The sequence below is a fragment of the Dermacentor variabilis genome, chromosome 2 (genome assembly GCF_050947875.1).
Source record: "Dermacentor variabilis isolate Ectoservices chromosome 2, ASM5094787v1, whole genome shotgun sequence".
Lineage (NCBI taxonomy): Eukaryota > Metazoa > Arthropoda > Arachnida > Ixodida > Ixodidae > Dermacentor > Dermacentor variabilis.
Genome location: NC_134569.1, coordinates 45,843,629 through 45,849,672, shown reverse-complemented (window position 1 = coordinate 45,849,672; position 6,044 = coordinate 45,843,629).

Below are 6,044 nucleotides of genomic sequence, written 5' to 3'. Positions count from 1 at the left end.
TCATACCGGGCCTTGTGCTATCTCGGAGAGTCCTCATCGGATAGAATTGTTGAGCCTTTACAACTCCTCATGGCAGGAGGGAAATGTTCCTGACGAATGGAAAATAAGCCGCCTGGTGCCACTCTTAAAGCAAAGCAAATCCCCACTAGAACTCACCTCTTACCGCCCAATAGCGCTGGCCAGCTGTGTAGGAAAGATAATGGAACGGATGATCCTTGGCCGCCTGGAATGGTACCTTGAATACTACAAGCTTTATCCGATTTCCATGGCTGGTTTCCGACGTGACCGCTCTTCCATCGACAATGTAGTTGATCTCGTTTCATATGTCCAGCACGAAAGGTCCCGTAAGCGTTTGTCTGCAACTTTATTCTTAGATGTAAAAGGGGCATACGATAACGTATTACATGAGGCCATTCTCGACGCTCTTGCGACGGTTGGCCTAGGTGGTCGAGTTTTTTTGTGGATTGCAAGTTACCTATCTGCAAGATCATTCTATGTGTTAACTGACGATGGCAATATTATTGGTATTCATAGGAGAAAAAAAGAACACTGGGAAGATTAACGTGGCAATCACTTTGTGTCGCTTATAAAGTTAAATATGGCATCACGTACGTTCCTATTGCAGTATCCTAGCGCCGACGCCCCGAGAGAAAGTATAACGGTAATATGGAATTCGTCTCTATACTAATTAGGTGCCTTTACTTGCAGTGAAAGAGCGACGTGACTAATATTATTAAATACAACGTATTGGAGAACGTGCTTGGTTTCAGTCTTCTAAGGGCGCATGAAAAAAGCACGTTTCACAAGGATCACAATATTATCACTTTCACGATGTGATGCCTGTATACCGTTTACAAAGAAAAAAAAAAGAAACACACACACACATCTTATTCGGCATTTGGTATTATATATAAATTATTACTTGTACCACAGACTCACTCGATCACTCGATCTGCAAAAAAAAAAAGAAGAAGAAAAAAAATACTGTTCTCCAATCCACGCTGTGAAGGCGGTTGGACAGCGAAGCTGTATACAACTAGAACGATTACCCAATGCGACGCAGGTTTAAATTATTCACGTGCCGACGTTCGCACGTACTTCACCTAATTATTAGCCTAGATGTTTCGACGGCTTGCAACTTGGCTTGCGCCGCTACTTCGTGCATCCACAAAGAGTGGACGAGAGAGAAGAGAAATTCGCCTCGCCTCGTATGCACGCTGTTCTTCAGGAGTCTTCACTGTACGCTTCCCATAGCACTGTCACAACACAAATCAGTTACTAGGCGGGTTCTTCCTTTACGTGCGAAAGTGTAGTTACGTCACTCCCCGCTTCGTGGGCTACAGTCAAGCTGCCGTCGTCGCGGCAGCTTGCGCAACAGTAATCTTTACCGGGAAACGCATACGGGGAGCGTTACGTGCTTCGCATTGCTTGTAAACGCAGAAGCGGCTTATTATCAATTATGCGGTTCGGATGGTTGTTTTGAGCTTGTTCTTTATTGAAACGTGTGCTGTTCTGTATGTTGTATGCATGATTCCAAAGAACGCATGCCCTGTGAATTCGCTTCACTTTGCTGAGTGCTTCGCTTCTCTTTGCTGACTGCTTGTGGCCTCTGCATCGGATTTGGGGGTATGAGCCACAGGTGACGACACTTTTCTGTCGACGTTACGCCCAGGAGAAATCCCGGGACGCTAGCCATAGACAGCTTCGGCGTAAAGAATAAAACAGCATATTGCGCCGGCGGTTACGAGGAACGAGCTCCTGCTGTCTCCGCCTAGACTGGCGCGTAAGTCCGCCCATTGATGCAGAGCCATACAGGCTACCTGTTATATTACGTTGACTACACGTCTAAAGCTTGCTACAAATTACACACGTTCACTTTTTTTTTTTATTTTCGTTGCCCGCGCGTCTCCGGGCGAAGCCTCTTCAGCCGCGCGCTGTGCACCGGGAAGCGCGCTTGAAGTGCAGCATCTGCGCGAAATGCTGAGAGCGCAGCTGTGAGCTGCAGCGAAGCGGCACAGCTTGCGTGACATCTTCTTTGCAAAGCGAGCCGGAGAAAAAAAAAAAACTGAGAGGAAGGAAAGAAGTCTACGGGCGACCGAACAATGGTTGACTGAAAATCAAAGCTACACTGCAACCCGCTGACGAAAAAAAAAAAAAAATTTAAAGCTACGCTTTCTTTGAATTTAAAGCTTTCTTTGACGAAAAATAACGATTAAGCAGATCCAACGAACATTTTAGGAGTCTGTGCGAAACGGAGTTTTTGTGAAACGGGTAGTGAAATGCGATAAGTTTGCCCACTTCATTCCAACATTGTTGTTGGCGTAGAGGAAGCTGGGCGCACGCGCTTTCACATGTGCTTTCGCGCGCGGGGGCTACGCTGTGCGACAGCTCTTGTAATGGCTCGTGTCTTTCTTGATTTCGTTTTAATTATTTTAAGTGTGCCGCCCTCTTCTTGGGCGATCCTCGGTTGTGGGCGCGTGCCATTGTATGGAAATCATCGTCATCAACAACGCGCGGAGGCGACCGCCTCAAGAAGCTGGTTGGCGTTGGCACAAGAGAAGTGCACGTGCGATTGCGGCCAGATGTGTGTAGCCACACTTGAACTGGAAGCGTGCTGGATGCGCTTTGAATAAAAACGTTTTTACCCAACGACTCGATGTGGTACTGGCATTAAACATAAGGCAAACGATGGAGGAGAAATGGAAAGAGCACCTCCGTCTATGCATCACAAATTGCTTTGCGGGAAGGAAACATAAATTCTACGCTAAATCGCACCTTCAAAAAATAAACTTTCAACCACGCTTCTTTGATAAAACGCCAAGGTTCTGTTGGCAGCTCTCTGAGAGTTAAAAAAAAAGAAAGAAAATGTAATAAATGATGGGGTTTTACGTGCCAAAACAACGATCTGATTATGAAGCACACCGTAGTGGGGGACTTCGGAAATTCGGACTACCTGGGGTTCTTTAACGTGCACCTAAATCTAGGCACATGGGTGTTTTCGCACCCATCGAAATGCGGTCGCCGTGGCCGGGATTCTATCCCGCGACCTCGTGCTTAGCAGACCAGCACCGTAGCCACTAAGCAACCACGGCAAGTTCTGAGAGTCGATGACACCATAATGTTTGGACCATAATGTTTGGACCATAATGTTTGGAAGGTAGTTAGCTAAACGAAGTTTCAACATTTTGTAAAAATGGGTTTTCGACTTCGCGGAGGAAAGGCAAGCGAGAACCAAGTTGCCTAACAAGGAGGCGAGCAGGCCACCACGTTCAGCTGGAATGAAAAGGTTATCTCGCCTCATGGACTCACATCGCGAGCTCCAAATGAACGTAGAAAAACATTTATGTATTTCTTTTAAGACCACAGGCGTGAGCAATGCAATACCTGAACGACGTACATGGAGGCGGGTCACAAGAAATATATTGCAAGCTTCAGCACGACTAAATATGGCCAGATGTCGGCCCTGCCACGAACGAGGAAATAGCTGCTTTGTTCCGTGTTTCGCCAAATTGTCGCCTGTGTCCTTGGCATGAAACAATTGATCACTGTTTTTGTTCATTGTCGGGACGCTGTATTATCTTAGGACATACTACAGGACATACTACAGAAAACGCTAAAGGAATACATAGCCATCACACCATATACAATTCGTTACACGGCATTTAGAAATTTCGGTAACCTCCCACACGATCTTATTTCACTCCTTGGCTTGCATAGCCTCTTGCGAAGCAGTATGTGTGATAGGCATGCTGAATACCCAATATCTACAACGTCCTTTTTCTGTGAGATCATGCAGCCCATGTAAGAAGTCTGTATGCTGCTCAGGAGCAGCCGCAAGATTTGATGGCGATGCCGAACGCCTGCGTAGGCTTACCTGCGTTTTAGGTGTATTGTGTTTTCCTCTTTCTATTCCGCTTTCCCGCACCCCCAGTGTAGTGTAGCAAACTGGGTGCTCTTCTGGTTGACCTCCCTGCCTTTCCTGTCCTTGCTCTCTCTCTCTCTCTCTCTCTCTCTCTCTCTCTCTCTTGTGTTAAATGCACTGTTTTTTGCATCTCTGTTTGAGCTGTTTCCGTGTGTGGCATTCCATATATTAAGGAATAACAAAAGCGACTGAGGCTTGATGGTTAGGGCATCGAGCTGCTGTGCTGCGGGGCCGGGATTTGTTCCCACCTGGGAGCACGTGATTCCATATTTTTATATGTATAACAGCAGCAGCACCCAGCCAGCCACGGTATGGAAAATCCGGGAGAGTTCGCAGAGAAAGACTTCGCTTTAAAACGTAGTTCGTTAATATTTAAAAAAAAGGAAGGCTATAGGCTATACTGGCCACTGTGGCTCAGAGAGGGTGCGGCGTTCTATTGAAGAGCGCAAGGTAACGGGTCCGCTTTCCGGCAATCATCTGGCTCCGCAAATGAGATGTCATATATGCGCAATGAAGGCAACGCCAAGTGTTCATCAGCTCGCGTGGGAACGCGAGCGACTCAAGACATCGCGGAAGAAGTAGCACATACTACGGAGGTGACGTCGTTTGAGGACATGCCCGACCACGGGACAAGGTCAAAGAGACACTTAAATAACTATGGGGCTTCGCGCGTGCAGCTTCCATAGCGAGCCGCACTTGGCTCCCATCCCAACAACTTCACCAAATAGGTCGGGAGTGACCATTTAAATATATTATTCTCCTGCTGTTAGCCTTCAGGCCGCCACAGCCACAAGGGCAGTATGCGAAAACGCCGTGTGGCAGGACGACTCCGGTGGTCCGAACAAAAATTAATCCGAAGCCTCGGGCCCCAGCTACGGCGTCCGTCACAACCAAATTGTGCGGCTTCGGCAGGTTAACCACATGATTTTACAAGCCACGTTGCCCTTTCGTTCAATCTCACGCCTGTAAATGGCGGCGGCGATGACGTCAGTATGACGTGACGCATTACGCGCAGTATTTACATATATGTGGCGGCCGTTCTCATGCTGCAAAACCAAGGAAAGTTCCTGGGTCGAGTCTGCTTACTTTCTAATTCAATATTACATCTTAATCTACAGACAAACAGTTAAACAAAGCAGGCGTTCTCAAAAACACGACGCCACGTGTGGGAATCTCTAAGCGGCTCATCACCCATTTTCCTTTTAGAGCGCAGCTCTTAGGCGCCCGTCCCTGCGTTGAGCGTCGGCGTCCCTCGGCGTAACCGAGCGAACGAGCAAATGGAGGAGGAGGGTGCAGCGGAACCATGAGGCGGAAAGCAGAGGAGGAGAGTATGACGAAAGCGTGAGAAGAAATGTATAGCTATAATGCTGCACAAGGATGTGCTCTGCGGCGACAATCGCTATGAGATGGCGCCAGAGGAGCGCGCGTCGTCTGTTCGCCGATGACGCCATCGATAAGGCATGCGGCGCGCGCGTCCACCGATACCATATATGGATGCAAAGCGTTGCGTGAGCGGAGGTCTGTCTGCGGCGGCTGCTGTGAATCGCGCCCACGTGTCACCCACGGGCTGTCTCTCGCGTTCTCCCGATTAGTGAGGCAGTCGTGCCGCACTTAGCTCCGTTTGCAACGTGCCTCACGAGAGAGATTGTCCACGCCAGCCAATATATCGTGAAATGAAAACAAGCATAGAGCTGCGCACAAATTTCGCATTATAGAGAGTATCGTAAGATGTCGGTGAACTTTTTTTATTGCGCCTTTTCAAGCTTACCATAGATCACCTTGCTTAACCTAACAATTACTTTTTCTTGTCCCTTTAAAACACATCAGCGAAGTAATCACTTATGTCTCGCTGTAACTTTGTGCAAGTTCAGAGAGTGAGATATCTTTTAATGAGAACTGGACAGGTTAGCGTATGCATCCATATACGCCTGATGATACACTAAGATGTCTAAGATTATAGTGACTGCGGAAAGCTTTACAGGCGGTCGAAATTATCGAAGTTCCTTTTTTTTTCTTAAAGCGTATTAGATGAGAAGCATATTCCGAGGCGCTTCGAGTAGTAAAGTATGCGCGTTCAACTTCCTTTGCGCAGGAGATCGCGCATGTCGGCATAAAGCGACGC